A 17,549-nucleotide genomic window follows, 5' to 3' on the forward strand; every position below is an offset into this window, starting at 1 on the left:
TTTTGCTCAGTTTGCCATCTGCCGCAGGAGACTGGCACATTGTGCAGGGGAGAGACCAGTCAGCCCATAGTTGCCATAAGATGGAATTTTTTCCAGGGATGTAAAGGGCCAGGGATACCAGGAGGAGTACTTTTGGGGAGGGCATCTCCTTTCGCTCCCCTGTTCTGGTACCGTCTTAAAATTCTGCTTGGAAACCAATCATGAGGAAGAGAGTGGGCTCACAGCGGTTCCCCAGAGGAGTATAAGGGCCCAGAATTCCTTATCAGGTGAAATCAGGTGGAAATGAATATTAAGGGCAAATTTACAGCAGAAAAGAAGTGACGGAAAAGGCATCAGGTGGCAAGAAGAGAGAGTGAAGTACCCCGAAGCCACATCTCCCTCTGGTCAACACGACCCAGCTCAGTGGTCACCTCCTCTGGGAGCCCGCCGTGATTTCCCGGTATGCCCTCCTGGGACGCACTGGTGCTTCTCTGTGCTGTCTCTTCACACTGCGCTTCCGGTCTTTGTTCCTGGGTCGACTGGAGGTCCAGGGCAGATATTCCCAGTGCTGATCCCGCAGCAGGTGCTCAGTGAGCATTTGCAGGAAGAAGCGCTGTGATGCATGCACGTGAGCCCAGCGTCCTTTTGGAAGAGCCTTTTAAAATGGCTTCTTTATCGCTGAGTCAGGGCCCCAGGGACACGTGGTTCGGGAATGCCTGGCATGGAACTCATCGCTCTCAGTTTTGCTGAAGACTGGTCCCGCCTGAGGTCACTGTGATGGAGGCACGGGCCAGACAGATGTCAGATGTGGGAGGCGAGCGGCTGCTGGCTTTGCAGTGCCCTAATCCTGTGGTGGCAGTGGTTACTGCTTTTCTCTCAGTCCACTGGATCCAGACGTGTGTAATGAATGTTCCAGAGGAGGACACCAACATTGTCAGCGCGTTACTGCCTGCAGAAGTATTTATACTTCGTGGGTCTGCTTGTAATTCTCTCCTGGTGACCAGAAAGCCTATGGGGCGGAGATATCAGGAGAACATAAGTTGGAAGAATGTAGAAAACATTTCTTGGCTTCCACCCTGAAACTTCTACCCCCTCTGTGTCTTCATCCACGGTTCAGCCCGTGTTGAATCTGGACAATCTGTTTCTCTCTTCCTTCCTCCCGGTGCTTGTGGGCGACCAAACATTCATGACACATGCTGGGGGCTGGGATCCTTACCACATCTGTGGTTACCTACATTTCATTTATTACGTTCTGAGAGTATCATAGCCTTGATAATTTATGTTTCTCAGCTAAAATCGCACATTATTTTTCTAGCAGCTATCGAGGGTTTTAGCTAGCAATTGAAACTTGATAGGTGTCGTGGCTCTTCATTGCTGGAACGATTTATCCTGATGTTCAAGTGCTGAGCTGAGCCCATTTCTTTTAAGCCGGATAGCACACACACACACAGTAAACCCCAAACTTAAGTGTTCTGAGTTCACTCTGGAGGTGGAGTGAGTTTGGGCCTTTGGAGCCACATTCTCAGACCTTCCCCAGCCCTTTTCAACTTCAGTTAAATAACCAAACAACTCCTTGCTTCCCCAGGGTGGGGATCATGCCAATTGCTCAGTATGTCTATTTGGATTATGAATTCTGGGGCCGAGGAAATAACCAAAGCTTGGAGTCGGGGACCTGCTGCAAGATGGATCTGAGCTGAAACTCCACTGATCACCTGAATTCCATAAGCACATTCTCTCACTGGTGGGCCACTGGGGACATTTTGGGTCTCTTGGAATTAGTGTCACTTCAGAGTCAGTGACCAGTAATCCCCCAAAGGTTTGATTATTTCCCTTTCCCCATTGCACAGTCTCCCTGAAGAGGCTGTCAGTCCCTCTGGGGGAAGGCTAGGAGAAAGATTAACAGTATATGCTTTTAGCAATGTACCAGGGCCCTTCCTCAAGGGGACCCAGCTCATCTTTATTTAAGGGATTTTTGTATCTACAAACTGGTTCAAGCTGGGAAATTGATGGAAGGGCCGTGACTCTGTTTTTAATGGTTCAGGTTGGACTTGCATTCACTTGACCTAGAGCTTTTCTGCTTCTAGGCTCCAGTAAGGATTTAGTAGGCTGCCTATTTCACCTTTAGAAATATCATAATTGACTCACCAATACCATGTACATACTGTCGATTCAATTGTGTCTGACTCTTTGTAACCCTATGGGCTATAGCCCGCCAGGCTCCTCTGTCCATGGCAAAAATACTGGAGTGGGTTGCCATGTCCTCCTCCAGGGGATCTTCCTGACCCAGAGATTAAATCCCACATCTCTTATGTTTCCTGCATTGTAGGTGAATTCTTTATCCATTGAGCCAAACCCCGTAGGTCTGTGCAAAGCTGACTATTCTGACTGCTGCTTTGATTCTGCTGTCTATATGGGAATCGCGCAACACTAGAAGGTCCTTAAATAGAGCCCTTGACTGGCTTCAGGCCTGACGCCCTCGCTCTCTTAGACACTTTGCTGAGCTGCCTTGGGGGAGTGACGGAGGCAGGATCGCCACGACTACACAGATGGAGTCTGAAATTACTCATCCCCTACTTGCTGTGGGCAAATTCATTAAGCTCTCATAGCTTCCATATCCTCTTGTATAAATGGAAGTGGTGTCCATGTAATGCCACGAGAAAATGAAACATGTCGCCAAGGAATAGAGTTCCTTGGCTCCAGCCAGCATGCAGTAGATGTGAAAGGATAGATACTTTTTGAGCCTCTCTTCAAAAATTGTGTGTGCAAGCCCAATGGTTGGTTAGAAGAGATGGAATTAGGAGTCACAAGATGCACCATTCCTGTATCTTTCCACACCCTTCTGGTTGGCTGACTCTGAAACACGTGCTTGATTTTAACTTTTGTAGGGAGAAAAAGCCATTTCATTAGAATTGGTTACATCCACAAAAGCATTTCATGAAGTTTGTTCTTTGCATTAAGAATAGTGTTCTTAAGAATGCTCTTTGCATTGAGACTTAAAGTTCATTGTGTTTTCCACTACCAGATTTTGATTCATGGGTCTTCTTTTAGAAGATCCTTTAGAGAAAATAAGGTCTCTAGGACAGGGGACCTTCTCAGTACTTGCCCAATGCTGTGGGGAGTCCTGTTTGTAGACTCCATTTGTAAACTTCATTCACTGACTCATTCTCTTTTAAAAAACATTTAATTTTATTTATCAGTGGCTGCACAGGGTTTTTGTTGCCGCACTTCGGTTTTCTCTAGTTGCGGTACATGGGCTTCTCATTGTGGTGATTTTTCTTGTGGTGCCAGGCTGTAGATGTGCGTGTACACTGTCGGTGTATAGTGGTTGTGGCTTGTGGGCTCTAGAGAACAGTCTCAGGAGTTGTGGTGCACTGGCTTAGTTGTCTGTGATACATGTGGGATTTTCTTGGACTGGGGATTGAACCCACATCCCCAGCATTGGCAGGTGGGTTCTTTACCACTGAGCCACCAGGGCAGCCCCACTGAATCCTTCTTTAAACACTCGATGCTGGGGAAGTGGTGGTACACAGAATGTGACTTGCCTCCCCCTAGTGGGGGAAGAGGCAGTGATGGACACACCAGTAACTCAGTGTGGCTGGTCCTCTCAGGCAAGCACCAACCACTGTTGCTACTGGTCATTGTCCTGCTTCAAGGAAAATGTTGTGCCTCATGAGGTCTGCTCTGGTCTGGTGGTCCAGGCATGGAATTCAGGTTTAAGAGGCCAGAGTCTTGGTCCTGAGGTTGTAACTCACTGTTATCTGTGCCCTCCTTGATGGCCCCAGCTTTCTTAGCTCTGTAATATGGAGGAAGGGAGCTGGATGTAACTGATGGATCCCAATCAAAGATCTGTGAATCAGTCAGCTGCTTTACAATCATCTCAGCAGTTACAAAAACTTGGAATCTGGGTCCTTAACACAAGAAATCTGGATTCTAGGTGGGTTCGGAAATCTGTACTTAAACAAAGAGTTCCTGCCCTAGTTAACTGTGATGTGGAGCCCCCTTGGGGAATCCCTGGATGACTTCTGATGCCTCTTCTTCGCTATTGCTCCATTCCTCATCCTTTACAACCTTTGCCCTCTTAAATGTCTCCTTCAGAAAGCCTTCTGACCTCTGACTGATTGGCCCACCATAGAGAATTAATTCATGCCTTGTGCAAAAAAAAGAATGATAAAATTTATCAATTTGCACTTATTTACTTTTCTGTCTCCCTACTGGCCTGGAGGCTCCTGAATATAATGAAGGTTCCATATTTATCTTCGCATCCTCTGTGCCCTGCCCATTGCCTGGCAGGTAGAATGTGCCCAAAGGGGCATTTTTCAAGATAGCAAGATAAGAGGGTAGTGAAACTGAAGATTAGCCCTTCTCTCATCCTGTTAGCACTTCTGGAAAAGATTTAAGAGGTGTTTCAAATAAATCACTCCAACATATTTGCCATGGCCCATTGAGCTGATGCCTCCTTTTTAAATATCTGACTGTTATAGAAGTATAACGGGATTCCATCCTGTAGCCTTGAGACCCCCCAGGATGGATGTAGGATCACCAAGAGAAGTGAGGTAGGGGGAAGACAAGTTGGAAATTACTGATGGTTTAAATTCAGGTGTTTTGCTAATACAAGCCCTTTCAATATATGACTTGACATACCCTCCCTAGGCCTCCTCCCTTCCCCAATTGAAAAAGACAGCTGACAATATGTGTGCCCAAACCCTCCTCTGGATGGAATAGAGTCACACTGAGAAAAGGAAAGTTGATTTCCTGGTTGCCCTCCTACTCACAGAGTTCTGGGTGGCGCCATCCCACACTATTTGCATCACTGAGCTACACATACTGCCAAGACTGCATCTTAAATTTAAACACATTCGCAGGAGGATAAAGAAAGCCCCGGGAAAAAGGTGACACTTGGCCATAGAGGTACGTAAGCACTGTATGTTGTATGTTTTACTTCTGCTTTGGTGTTAAGGACAGAAGATGAATTAAAAAGTCAAAAGCTCATCTTCTGAGCAGCTATTAATTTGTGTATTGCTGTACTTTCATCTGTTGAGTCTTTGAATTTTTGAAAACATAAAGACTGAAAAATATTTCCTAGGGATCTCTCCTATGTGCCTTCTCCCTGGATTGTTTTGATTTTTAGGCTACATGTTGACTTAAGAACCAGTGTTAAAGAAAGAAATGTCACCGTAAGGTTCTAGTTCCTGATTGTCGTCCCTGTGACACAGATATGACAGGACTCTAAGCATATGCTCTCTTCACTGGTTCTGCCCCATCCCTGTTCAAAGTCGAATGTTCCATTTAATCAAGGCAGTTAAGGAGCAATATAACTGGATTCATTAGCCTGAGTTCTGAATGCTCCTCTGAAGAGTTATTTTTGTATTCATACAATTTTAATATTTGGGGACAGGCTGTACCACTTTCCAGGTGCCAAAAGTGATCACTCAGTTTTTTTTTTTATTAAGTACTATTTTAGCTTCAAAATATTTTATTTTTTTATGGACTGCTGTGTGCCTTTGACCCAGTTCTCTTTTTCCTGGGATGTGTGTCCTGAGAGGATGAAGTTTATGATATTAGTAAAGTTTATGATATTAGTAAAGTAATGCTTGGAAGTTTGATTCCTTTCAAGTGGAATCACTGTCCCCATCCTCCTCCAAAACATACACACACACAGACACACACACACACCATCCCCTTCCCAAACATTCATCCTTTATGTTGCTAAAATGCCTTTGGAATATATATGGGGAAAACTGATTTTTCTCCTCCTTTTTGCATGGGAGAGGAAGAGGCCTTGGTCTTGTGAGATAGAGGTGGAGTAACCAGGGTCTCTGAATTGGCAGACCTGGGCACTGTTGTCTTTATTGTCTTTTTTAAGCAGGACTTTTGTGTTCCTGGTAGATGTGCCATGGAGGAGGACCATGGCCTTGCAAGAAAGAGAGCGTGCCATTCACAGAAAAAGGGAAGCTGTCAGCAGCTGTCTCCTCTAACTATAATTTGCCAGAGCCTGGAAATGAATAGGTGACAGCTATTAAAAGAGCTTTAGAATGATTGCAGTTAAAAGTAAAGATATTACAGCAAAGATATTATAGACTACCACTTAGACTTGTTTCTGCTCATGAAAGGGCTGAATTGGAGTCCATTAAATATTTACAAAATAGTATCCTTGGTCTTTCTCTTAAGGACCAGTCTACAGTACTGTTTATATCTTTCTCCATCTCCTAGTGGCTTTTCTTTTGCTGACATTTGAAGGAGGGTGACATTACATTGGAGTGAGCTGTGACACATTTTCAACAATGGTTGCTGCCAACCTGGGGTGAGGTGACTGGGGGTTATTTCATCTGAATGTTAAGAGCTGTTCATCATGCGCTTTTCCTGAGGGTGGGGTGGGTGGGTGGGAAAGGTGCTCCGTTCCTGCCTGGGCATTGTTCTGCCTGTTATGTGCTTTTTGCGAGTTTCAGTTTTGGAATTTGAGAATGTCTTAGCCCAAACATATCTTAAAAGCATCTCTCCACCTCTCAGCTAATGAAGCACATCCTAGAGATATCTTTTCTTCTATTGTGAATTGAACTAGAGAATAGTTGTCCATTTTGGCAAACCATTTTGTTCCAAATAAGTACACACGTTAATATGCTTGACAGAAAAAGAACGTATATCTGAACTTGGGAGAGGATCTTAAATGCCATTTTTGCTTTGAAAAGTCACAGGCAACTCTGTGCCCCTTGCCATCTTGGATTTCCAGCTGTTAAATGATTTGAATCTAGTTTCTTAAAAGGACCCCTTTGATGGTTGGAACCATGATACTTGAGAGGGTCAGGTTAGCTTTTCCAAAATTCTGTTTGTAGTTTTTCAGCAGAGATGATACAGTATCTTCTATTGAAATGATCTTAGAGATCCTACGTTACTGCTTTCCAGTTACTTGGTGGAAAGATGTTGAAGATGAATTAGGTATTAATGCTGGCTTTTAAAAGGTATTTAAATAATTGTTCATTTTAATGCATATTGGAAAAAGTATAAAAGCACATCAAACCTGTGACTTCACAGACTTTCTTGCGTAGGGTGAGACTAAGGTGAAATAAGAGCTTTGAAGAGCTAGAGTATGGGAAATGCTCATGTAATCCAAAGCCTGCCTTTTGCCACAGATGAGGCTATATGCAAACCAACTCACCAAAGGCTGCTTAGTGGTGACGTTGAGACAGGAATCCCAACAATGTGTTACACTAGTGAATAATATTAATAATAATAACAACAAGGACAGATAACCTTTATGGAGCATTTACTATATGTGATACAAAGTGATTTATATACATTATCTCTCTTAGTTCTCACTACAGTCCTTTGAGGAACTACTATTAATATTCTTATTTTATAGGTAAGAAACTCAACATTTAGAGAGGGTGAATAGCTTGCCCAAGGTCATAGAGCCAGAAGGAGGCAGAACTGAAGGGAAAGATGGACTGCACATTATCTGATCTTAGGTCACTGAGAATAATTAATATCAAAGATGACCTTGAAGAAGGGTCCTTTGATTAGGAGATTTGAAGGCCTGTGGAGCAGATGTTTGCTGGGAGCTTAAAAGTGTGCTGAACTGTGAGGCACTGGGCATCCAGAGACTTGCCTGGAGAATCTTGTGACTTAAGGGTTTTATAGCTTTGTTGGAGTGGGTGGCTCTCATAAAAATTAGTTGAGGATATTATTTTTATGTATGAGCATGTTAAATGCTCAGAAACTTACAGTCAGAAGTCTGTTTTCTTCTGTAATATGACAGTTTTCAAAATCAATTAACCACAGTTTCCCTCTTTCTTAGATAACACCTATCACATTTTGTAGAACCAATTTTCTGTGGAGCACCCATTTGGCACCTCACTTAATCCTTGTAACTCATTTTAAACATGAGAAATCTAAGGTCCATGATGATTTGACCAAAGTCAAAACTAGTTGTTGGCAGAGTTTGTATCATTTGTTAATTTATTCAGTGGGTGTACATCCAATGTATATAACTGCTATTGCTATTATTTGGGCTATGTGTTGCTCTTTGGGATGTTAAAAATAAACTGTTCCAGAACTTGAAGTAAGTCTGTTTGTCCTTGCTAAGAAGTCCAGTTCTGAAACCATTGACCTTAGATAGTCATTAGAAGACAGATTATTTATGAAAGAAGTCACATTGGAAAATCATCTCTATAGGTTTCTCGGCATTGCTAAATTGTTTCATTGGCTAGAGTTTCATATCACATCTGTTTTTTGATTCCTGGGCTTTGGGCCATGTGCTACAGTGCCAGATTCTCTAAGGTTCTACGCAAATTGCTAATATCAATGGATTCCTGAGGAAGATATAGTTTGTGCAGTTATAATAGAGATGGACACAGAATCGTATCAGATGGCGAGCCCTTCATGGCTTCAGTTTGGAAGAATTACCCGTGGGTACTGGTAGTGTGTCCATCTGGTGATTTTCTGAACTATATAGCACACTGTGGCCTTATAAATCTCTGCTCATGGATACTGAAAAGGACTCATGGAAGGATACAAATCTTCTGTGAATTATATGTTTCAAGTATACAAAAAATGGCTGATGTTGGTACAGTACAAAGATCGATGAGTCTGCTGGGCTAATGGTTCTGAGCTGCTCAGATGGAAGACAAAGGTCAACAAAGCCAATGGCTTTGCCACTGGAAAAGGGATTTGTAACTGAGGAAGATCATTCTGCTGTGGAGGAAATGATGATGTAATGCTGGTATGCTCATGGATCTTTTACAGTTTGCTTTCTTATCCTGGGAAGTGGGGGAATATCATGCTAGCCCTTGCTCTGCATTCCGCAGGGGACTCTGCTTCTAACCAGCCCTCACTCATGAGGTCTACCAGCATGGCCTTCAGGAGAGCACACTTTATCTCAAGCAGATCATTTAATTTAGGAGAAGGGTATCCTCAGTTTTATATAGGGATAGTTTAGTGGTTAGAAATGCCATCTCTCTGACAGAGGGCACTTACAGCTTAAAAGAAGAGAAAAGGAAATAAATCTGACACTGTCTGTCAAACTCATTTCTCCATTTCTCATGAGAATCTGGGTCTCCCCAAGAGGGTATTTCCCTGAGAAGGAATTATTTATTTCATCCTATGTGTCTTTATGGATCAGAGCAAAATCAGACATTTAATTCTAGGCAAAAGAGGTTAAAAACAAACAAAACAAAAAAACTTAAAAAGATTAATAACTGGGATAGATGTTTGAGAAGTTGTATAAAATGGAAAGCTGCAAGTTTTATTTAGTCTCAGAAATGAAAGCAAAGCGGTAAGAGGTTAAGTATGGAGACACAGGCTTAATCGTGTCTATAGGAATTTGCCGTGGGCTGTGAGAGGAATGCCTGACTACATAGAAAATGACTAGAAGGGAAATGGTGGACATGTTTCCCTTCCATAGTTTTAGGAAATAAGCTGTAATATGGAAGACATTGGTAAAGGTCAAAATGGTACTTGAAGCTTGAAAGAGCCAGACCTGAACCCCACCTTCTCCATTTACTAGATACGGAAATTTAAGCAAGTTATGCTGTATTTTCGAATCTCAGTTTCTTCAGCTATAAGATTTAGATGAGAATACAGACTTCTGGAGGATGCTAGGTAGTGCTTAAGAGGCCTGGCACAAGGAGTGCCCAGTAAATGGTAGCTTTTATTAGGAACTATAAATAGGAAAGTATCTAAGTGATGCCCACCACACCTGGAAGGGAGCTGTGAAATGCCCTGCTGAGGTGCTGTGGACCCTGTGATTTAACTGAGTGTGGCATCATGCTTGTCTGATTTTGTTTATTTCCAAAGAAATCTTCTAGTGCATCATTACTGAAACACATTTTGGAGTTCTTACAATCAGTTAACTAATTCTAAAACCCTTTTCCTAAATAGCAAGGCAGGTGTTGCCTGCTTCATCTGACTATTTGTACACCTGTTTAAGCAGTTAAAAATCCACCAAAACATTTAAAATTATGAAAGCCAATTGCTTCATGACTAAACAAAATTCCCTGAAAGTGTATATTCCTGCCAACAGCTGAATCGTCTGAAAGAGGCAGGAAAACCACATGAGCTTCTCTCTTCTAATGCTGTTGATGTGTTGGGACTTGTACCACGTCCCTTAGGCCAAAAGGAAGCACAGATTTGGATGGGGGGAAGTCTGATGAATTAAGCCAATAACATTCAGCCTCTTGGCCAGAGAAATGTAAATTCTTTGTCTAAACTCACAGAAAGAAGACTTTCAGGGCTGAAAAAGACTGATAAATAATGCAAATTCCTCTTTTTATTGAATTTATTTCTCTGGATGCTATGTATATAATTGGTAATCAATAAATTTTATTTGCTGGCTTTGTAAAATTGTTTCAAGTTGGGAAAGAGATGAATCTGTGGTGTTGAAACAGAAGAAAGCTAATTTTCTTATGCTGGGACTGACTGTAATGTTATTAGCCAGATGGTCTAACCATCAGAGCTAACCAGTCAGACTAGGCCACAAATATCTCAGTTGCACAAAGCAATTGGATTTATGAGCTGTAATCTTTAAAGGTCGACTTGTGTATGGGAACAGAGGTACCTCTTGTCTGTGTTTTGGGAGCATAGGTTGGCTCCCTGGCCCTACACAGGGCAGAAACACCACTGGCCATCCTTTGTGGCTTTAGCTCCTTGAGTTTAAATCCCAGTGCATTTGTAAGCCTCAAGAGCAAGGGCTAATTTTAACCAATGAAAGTGGTTAACCCTTCTCGCACGTCCTCTTCTTCTGCTGTTATGAGGCATAGCTCTTTTCTCTTTGCCGGCAGAAAGAGCATTCAGAAAAAATCCATTGCACCTTCTTATTTTGATAAAACCTTTCATTTTCCATCCTTTCCCTTTGCAGCTTCATCCATGTGCTGCATAGTCAACCCCGAAGAAGCTGGGGTTAAATTGAGATGATAATTTCAGGACGACCTGAAGTTTAGATGTTGTGATTATAGTAGAGAGTTTCCAGCCTGTTTTGCTCAGCTTTGAAATCTGGAGGACTGTTCTCCTAGGGAAAGATTTTTGACTTCTGGGGAAACAGCACTGTGACCCAGAGGGACTGCAGCATTTATCTTGATAAGGTGCTTGCGGAAGTTGCTGGATATAGAAGAGGGTGGATTTCTGAAGGATACAAGCCATCTTGAACCCTCTTGGCTGATATTCACAAAATAAACATGCACCAAGAAATCAGAAACTATGTGGTGGGCAAGGTAGAAAGAGTCAAGTTGGCTAAAATAAGGAAATAGGGGGAAATTGCTGTTTAGAGAGAACTTGGCATATATTTGGTATTTGTGTCTGTTTTTCTCTTGAAATGGGCTGATGTGTTGGCAAGAAGCTTCTGGCTGTTGTCACAGATATGAACATCTGTGCTCCTTTGCAGAAAACTCAGGATTCCAAAGTGTTTGGTGGAAAATGTGTAACTGCCACTCACTCTGTCTCCTCGTTAAGAGTTGAGCCTCTGCTGCACAGAGTGTGTTTTTAAAAGGAAGACGTGGCTTATGGCTCTGGGCTTTGCTTTTGCATACCACGTGGCAGAGGAGTTCCTAGCAGTGAGATCTAAGGCTGTCAGATACAAGCGTGCGTTCTTGGGGCAAATCTGCTTTACTTGCTTGCTTAGAAATAAGAGGGAAAGATGCCAAGTTAGCAAGATAATTGTGACATAGGCATGCAAGGAGAGCCATCAAAGGTGTGGCAAAGTCTTTGCAGCCTTTTGCTTTGTTCCCTTAGTTAACCCTGAATGCCATTACAATGACCCCCAACTATCAATAGCACCACAATAAGAATGTAATTTTTGATCACCCTAAAGTCCAATGAGGTCAGCCTAGGCATCAATATCTACCCAATACACTCCCCATCTTCTGGCTTCCTTTAGCCAAGCAAGACTCAGCACAGATGTGGCCAAATGCAGAGGAGGCTGGGAAATACATTTTTGCCATATGCCTGTGGAAAATGCAATTGATGTGATTGAACATATAGCATCATCTCTATTAAAACTCTTAATGTTCTTCCTAGACAGTTGTGGATTCAAATTTTGTGAGGCCTGGAATTTATGCAAGTTTGGGGATCATGTTGGAAACTTACACAAAATTAGGTGCACAAGTGAACATCTATTTATTATTAGAAAGAGGATGGAAAGGACGCAGTAGAAAGAGGATGAGAGGCCCTGTGCTAGCTTCTGTTACTCTCTTAGATGTCTGCATATAAAATGTGTTTTTCCCCAACTTGCCTGGGGCCCCCAAGGAGCCGTTAGTGCTGGTGAGGGGGTGGCAGGCCAGCTATCTCATGCTGCCCTGCAGGGTGAGAATTGCTCCAGTCTTTCTAGGGAGCTTCTCAGCTATTCATGCGGAGAGCCTGTGACTTGTCTCCTGCTATAACTCAGTGGCCTTTGCTTTTGTGTGCCTGCAAGGGGCTGAGGGTATGGGTCTAGACAGAGATCCAGGCTGTTTGAATCCCAGCCACTGTTTGCTCCAAATTCTTTAGCTTTTCCAAACTAAAATGTCTGCCTCCCCTCACCACAGATTGATGCAGCTGACATAGCAGAGCAGATAACTCAGAGCTGGTATCCAGATTCGTTGGGCTAATGCATTGAAAGCACTGACTCTAGTACCTAGAACTTAATAAAAGCTTAATCCATATTGTCTTTTTAAAATTAGTATCACACTAGGCAAAGATTTATGTTTGGAGACGTTCAATCTGCCTTGTCATATGTGTAAAAATGAAAGCTTTCTAATTGTCCAATGACAGGTAAATGCTTGAATTATGGCTCCATACAAAGGACGATTACAGTAATTAGAAATGATCATAAATTTTTTTGTGCAAGTAAATGCTCATATAAGTGAAAATAGAATGATATGAAACAGTATGACCTGAATTCTGTAAATAATGAGCAAATAAAAAAGTGCTGGAATTAGGAAAACCTTAGTATTGGTCATCACTGGGTGATAGACAAAGGACCAAACTTTATGCTCAGCTATAGTTTCTGCACCTGGCAAATTGTATGTATTTATTTAAATAATGATATTGTTGATCCTGCCTTATAAATGACAGTATTGCAGTCTTCAATTATTCTAAAATTTTATTGTTTCCAAAGAACGATCACACGTAATTTACACCACAACTCTTTACAGAACAACAAAGGAAAAAACATGTTTTTAGTGGAAAAAAGATCAAACAAAACAAACCCATCCAACCACGAAAAACTTTCAATTGGGTGAAATTTCCAGATAGCATCATCACAGAAATCTGCATCCCTGCCTCATGTCCTTTTAATTACTTTTGCTGTTTGCCAAGCACTGAAAAAAAGGAACAAAGACTACTGTCTTCTCAATTTATGTAGTTTTCTATTTAAAATTTCAATCACAAGTATTTTTACAGTTATCAGTTTGAATTTTTTTGTAAAAAGTTAATTAATTTATTTTAATTTTTGTCTTTCGTCAAGAGGCTCTTTAGTTCTTCTTTGCTTTCTGCCATAAGGGTGGTGTCATCTGCACATTTGAGGTTATTGATATTTCTCCTGACTATCTTGATTCCAGCTTGTGCTTTATCCAGTCCAGCTGTCTCATGATGTACTCTGCATATAAGTTAAATAAGCAGGGTGACAATATACAGCCTCGACATAACTTCTTTCCCGATTTGGAACCATTCTGTTGTTCCATGTCCAGTTCTAACTGTTGCTTCTTGACCTGCATACAGATTTCTCAGGAGGCAGGTAAGGTGATCTGGTCCCATCTCTTTATGAATTTTCCAGAGTTTGTTGTGGTCCGCATAGTCACAAGCTTTGTCATAATCAATAAAGCAGAAATAGATGTTTTTTGGGAACTCTCTTGCTTTTTCTATGATCTAGCAGATGTTGGCAATTTGATCTCTGGTTCCTCTGCCTTTTCTAAATCCAGCTTGAACATCGGGAAATTCACAGTTCACGTACTGTTGAAGCCTGGCTTGGAGAATTTTGAGCATTACTTTACTAGCTTGTGAGATAAGTGCAATTATGTGGTAGTTTGACATTCTTTGAGATTGGAATGAAAATTGACCTTTTCCAGTCCTGTAACCCCTGCTGAGTTTTCCAAATTTGCTGGCATGTTGAGTGCAGCACTTTCACAGCATCATCTTTTAGGATTTGAAATAGCTCAACTGGAATTCCATAACCTCTACTAGCTTTGTTCCTAGTGATGCTTCCTAAGGTCCACTTGACTTTGCATTCCAGGATGTCTGGCTCTAGGTGAGTGATCACACCATTCTGATTATCTGGGTCGTGAAGATCTTTTTTGTATAGTTCTTCTGTGTATTCTTGCCACCTCTTCTTAATATCTTCTGTTTCTGTTAAGTCCATACCATTTCTGTCCTTTATTTTGCCCATCTTTGCATGAAACGTTCCCTTGGTATCTCTAATTTTCTTGAAGAGATCTCTAGTCTTTCCCATTCTATTGTTTTCCTCTATTTCTTTGCATTGATCACTGAAGAAGGCATTCTTATCTCTCCTTGCATTCAATTGGGTATATCTTTCCTTTTCTCATTTGTCTTTGCTTCTCTTCTATTCACAGCTCTGATGAAAGTGAAAAAGGAGAGTGAAAAAGTTAGTTTAAAACTCAGCATTCAGAAAACTAAGATCATGGCATCTGGTCCCATCACTTTATGGCAAATAGATGGGGAAACAGTGGAAACAGAGACAGACTTTATTTTGGAGGGCTCCAAAATCACTGCAAACGGTGACTGCAGCCATGAAATTAAAAGACACTTGCTCCTTGGAAGAAAGTTATGACCAATCTAGACAGCATATTAAAAAGCAGAGACATTACTTTGCCAACAAAGCTCTGTCTAGTCAAAGCTATAGTTTTTCCAGTAGTCATGTATAGATGTGAAAATTGGGCTATAAAGAAAGCTGAGCGCCGAAGAATTGATGCTTTTGAACTGTGGTGTTGGAGAAGACTCTTGAGAGTCCCTTGGGCTGGAAGGAGATCTAACCAGTCCATCCTAAAGGAAATCAGTCCTGAATATTCATTGGAAGGACTGATGCTGAAGCTGAAACTCCAATACTTTGGCCACCTGATGCAAAGAACTGACTCATTGGAAAAGACCCTGATGCTGAGAAAGATTGAAGGCAGGAGGAGAAAGGGACGACAGAAGATGAGATGGTTGGATGGCATCACCGACTCAATGGACAGAAGTTTGAGTAAACTCCGGAAGTTGGTGATGGACAGGGAGGCCTGGCGTGCTCCAGTCCATGGGATTGCAGAGAGTCGGACACGACTCAGCGACTGAACTGAACTGAACCGAATTTGTGTTTGCGCTGGGTCTTCGTTGCTGTGCACGGTCTTTCTCTAGTTGCAGCAAGCAGGGGCTACTCTTCTCTGTGTTGCTCAAGCTTCTCATTGCGGTGGCTTATCTTGTTGCGGAACATGAGCTCTAGGGCATGCAGGCTTCAGCAGTTGTGGCATAGGGGCCTAGCTGTTTCATGGCATGTGGGAGTCTTTCGGAACCAGGGATCAAACCTATGTCCCCTGCATTGCAAGGCAAATTCTTAATCGGTGGACCACCAGGGAAGCCTGGATTATTTCTTCATGGAAAGTTTTAGAGTAGAGCTTGAACCTTAGCCTCATTCTCCCCAAAAACACTTTCTGCATTTCTAGGAGGTGACAAGTTCATTTCCGATCAGAGCCTGCCTGCTTTCTGCTCCGTGTTCCCCACCGTTCCCTCCCTTGCAGGCCCAGCCTTTGAAGCTGGTGGGTGGACTGCTGAAGGGGTCTCTAGGACCAGGTACCAACACGTCCTGATCAGGTCACCCTGGCTGCTCATCTCTCTCTCCTGGCTGACTGGTGTTTTGTACCTGGCTTCTGCTTTGTTCCAAGTGCCCGAATCCTTGCTGGGAGAACCTAATGAGAGCTGGGCCCTGGACCCATACCAGTCTCACCTTCCTGCCTCTCTGGCCTTCCAACTGCGGAAGCTGAAGTCTGCACCGTGTTGGTGACTGACTTCACCCTGTCGGGTGAAAACTTCCCTGATTCTGACCACCTGCCTGTACCTGGGAATCCTGTGTATCTTTAACTGGCCCTCTCCATACCTGGCTTTGCTTTATGTTTCTTGTTCCCAGTCTGACCTGCAGCAGCTGATGCGGCTACTTGAGCTGACTCTAAGGCATCCTTGGCCTTGATATTCAGCAGGTACCGAGTTCCACTGGGGCCGTGCACTCCCAGCTACCTCAGCTGCCTCTGTCCTTGCTCTCAGCCTTGCTCACCCCTGGGGTCTGGGCAGATCCACTTCCAGGTTATGGAATCTCCCATAGGAGAGATTCCAATCGTACCTCATTGCAGTGATCTGGGCCAGGTCACCAGATACTGTGCTTTGAAAAGATAACCTGTTTTTAAATTGTTAACCCATTACAAGACAGCAGAACTGCAGGCTGCTGGATGGGCTGGAAGTTGGGGAGTGGGGTAGGATACTCCTATTTCAATTTTGAGTAAACATACTATTCAAGACAGTTCAAAAGATGTTGCACTTGCTATCTATAACAGCCTCAAATCTGGGAAAGTATCGTGGAATGGCAGTTTTCGTGTCTCTTCTTTAACAGACAGGTCAGGTTAAGTGGAAATGTGGGTGGGGAAAGAGTAGTCAGTGAGAGTCCAGACTTCTGGGTTCAATTCCTGGGCCGGGCCCTAACAAATTGCAACTGGGTGACTTAAAACAGCAGACATTTGTTCTGTCACAGTTCTGGATGCTAAGAGTGCCGAATCAAGAAGTCAGGGGTCTTGCTCCCTGGGACCCAGTCTTAGGGGAGGCTCCTTCCTTGGCTTTTCCAGCTTTGAGTAGCTCCAGGCATTTCTTGGCTTGTGCAGTGTGACTCCAGTCTCTACCTCCATCTCCCTGTGGATGTCTTCTTTGTGTGTGTGTGTGTGTGTCTTGGCGTGACGTTTTCTTCTTCTTGAAAGGATGCCAGTCATATTGGATTAGAGTTCACCCTAAGGATCACATCTTAACTTTGATTGTATCTGCAAAGACCCTGTTTCCAAGTCAGGCCACATTTGTGAATATGGAAGCTTAGGAATATAGCTTTTGGGGAGACACAATTCAACCCATAACTACCTTCTATGATCCAGTCCTGGATGCCCACTTAAGGGGTGTGGCCACCAGCCAGACTGCTTTGGGTCTCAGTTTTGGTGGCTGTAAAGTGGAGATAATAATAGCCTTTCTTAGAGGGTTGCTGTGAGAATTAAATGAGAAAAGGCTAGTTGGATAGTATCTGGCTTATAGAAGGTGCTCAGTAGGGGTGAGCTTTTATGGCCAGTCATTTCCAGTCCAGGATTTCACAAGCTAGTTCATGGAGAAATTGAGGAAGTGAATGAGCCCCGCACCGAGTAACACTATGGGAAATCAGAAGTTAACTCTTCCGATGCTGTGGCCCACAGGACTCATCTGCAGACCAATTTTGATTCCAGGGCAGTTGTCACCTCTACTTCTGCTCAAGTATTTGCTTGATGGAAATCTCCTCTGTTGCTCTTTAAAGGGAATGCAAAATAACCTTGTTGGGCAAGTTCAAGAAACTCTAGGCCATTAGCTGGACTGAGCAAATGTGTCTATCCTTTCAG

At 42.9% G+C, this 17,549-nt stretch overlaps 1 protein-coding gene across 5 annotated transcripts in view; it reads left to right on the plus strand.

The window, feature by feature from the left end:
* Positions 1 to 17,549, plus strand: part of ELMO1 (engulfment and cell motility 1) — a 581,422-nt gene that overhangs the window by 13,532 nt on the left and 550,341 nt on the right. The window lies entirely within an intron of this gene.

The sequence above is a fragment of the Ovis aries genome, chromosome 4 (genome assembly GCF_016772045.2).
Source record: "Ovis aries strain OAR_USU_Benz2616 breed Rambouillet chromosome 4, ARS-UI_Ramb_v3.0, whole genome shotgun sequence".
Taxonomy (NCBI): Eukaryota; Metazoa; Chordata; class Mammalia; order Artiodactyla; family Bovidae; genus Ovis; species Ovis aries.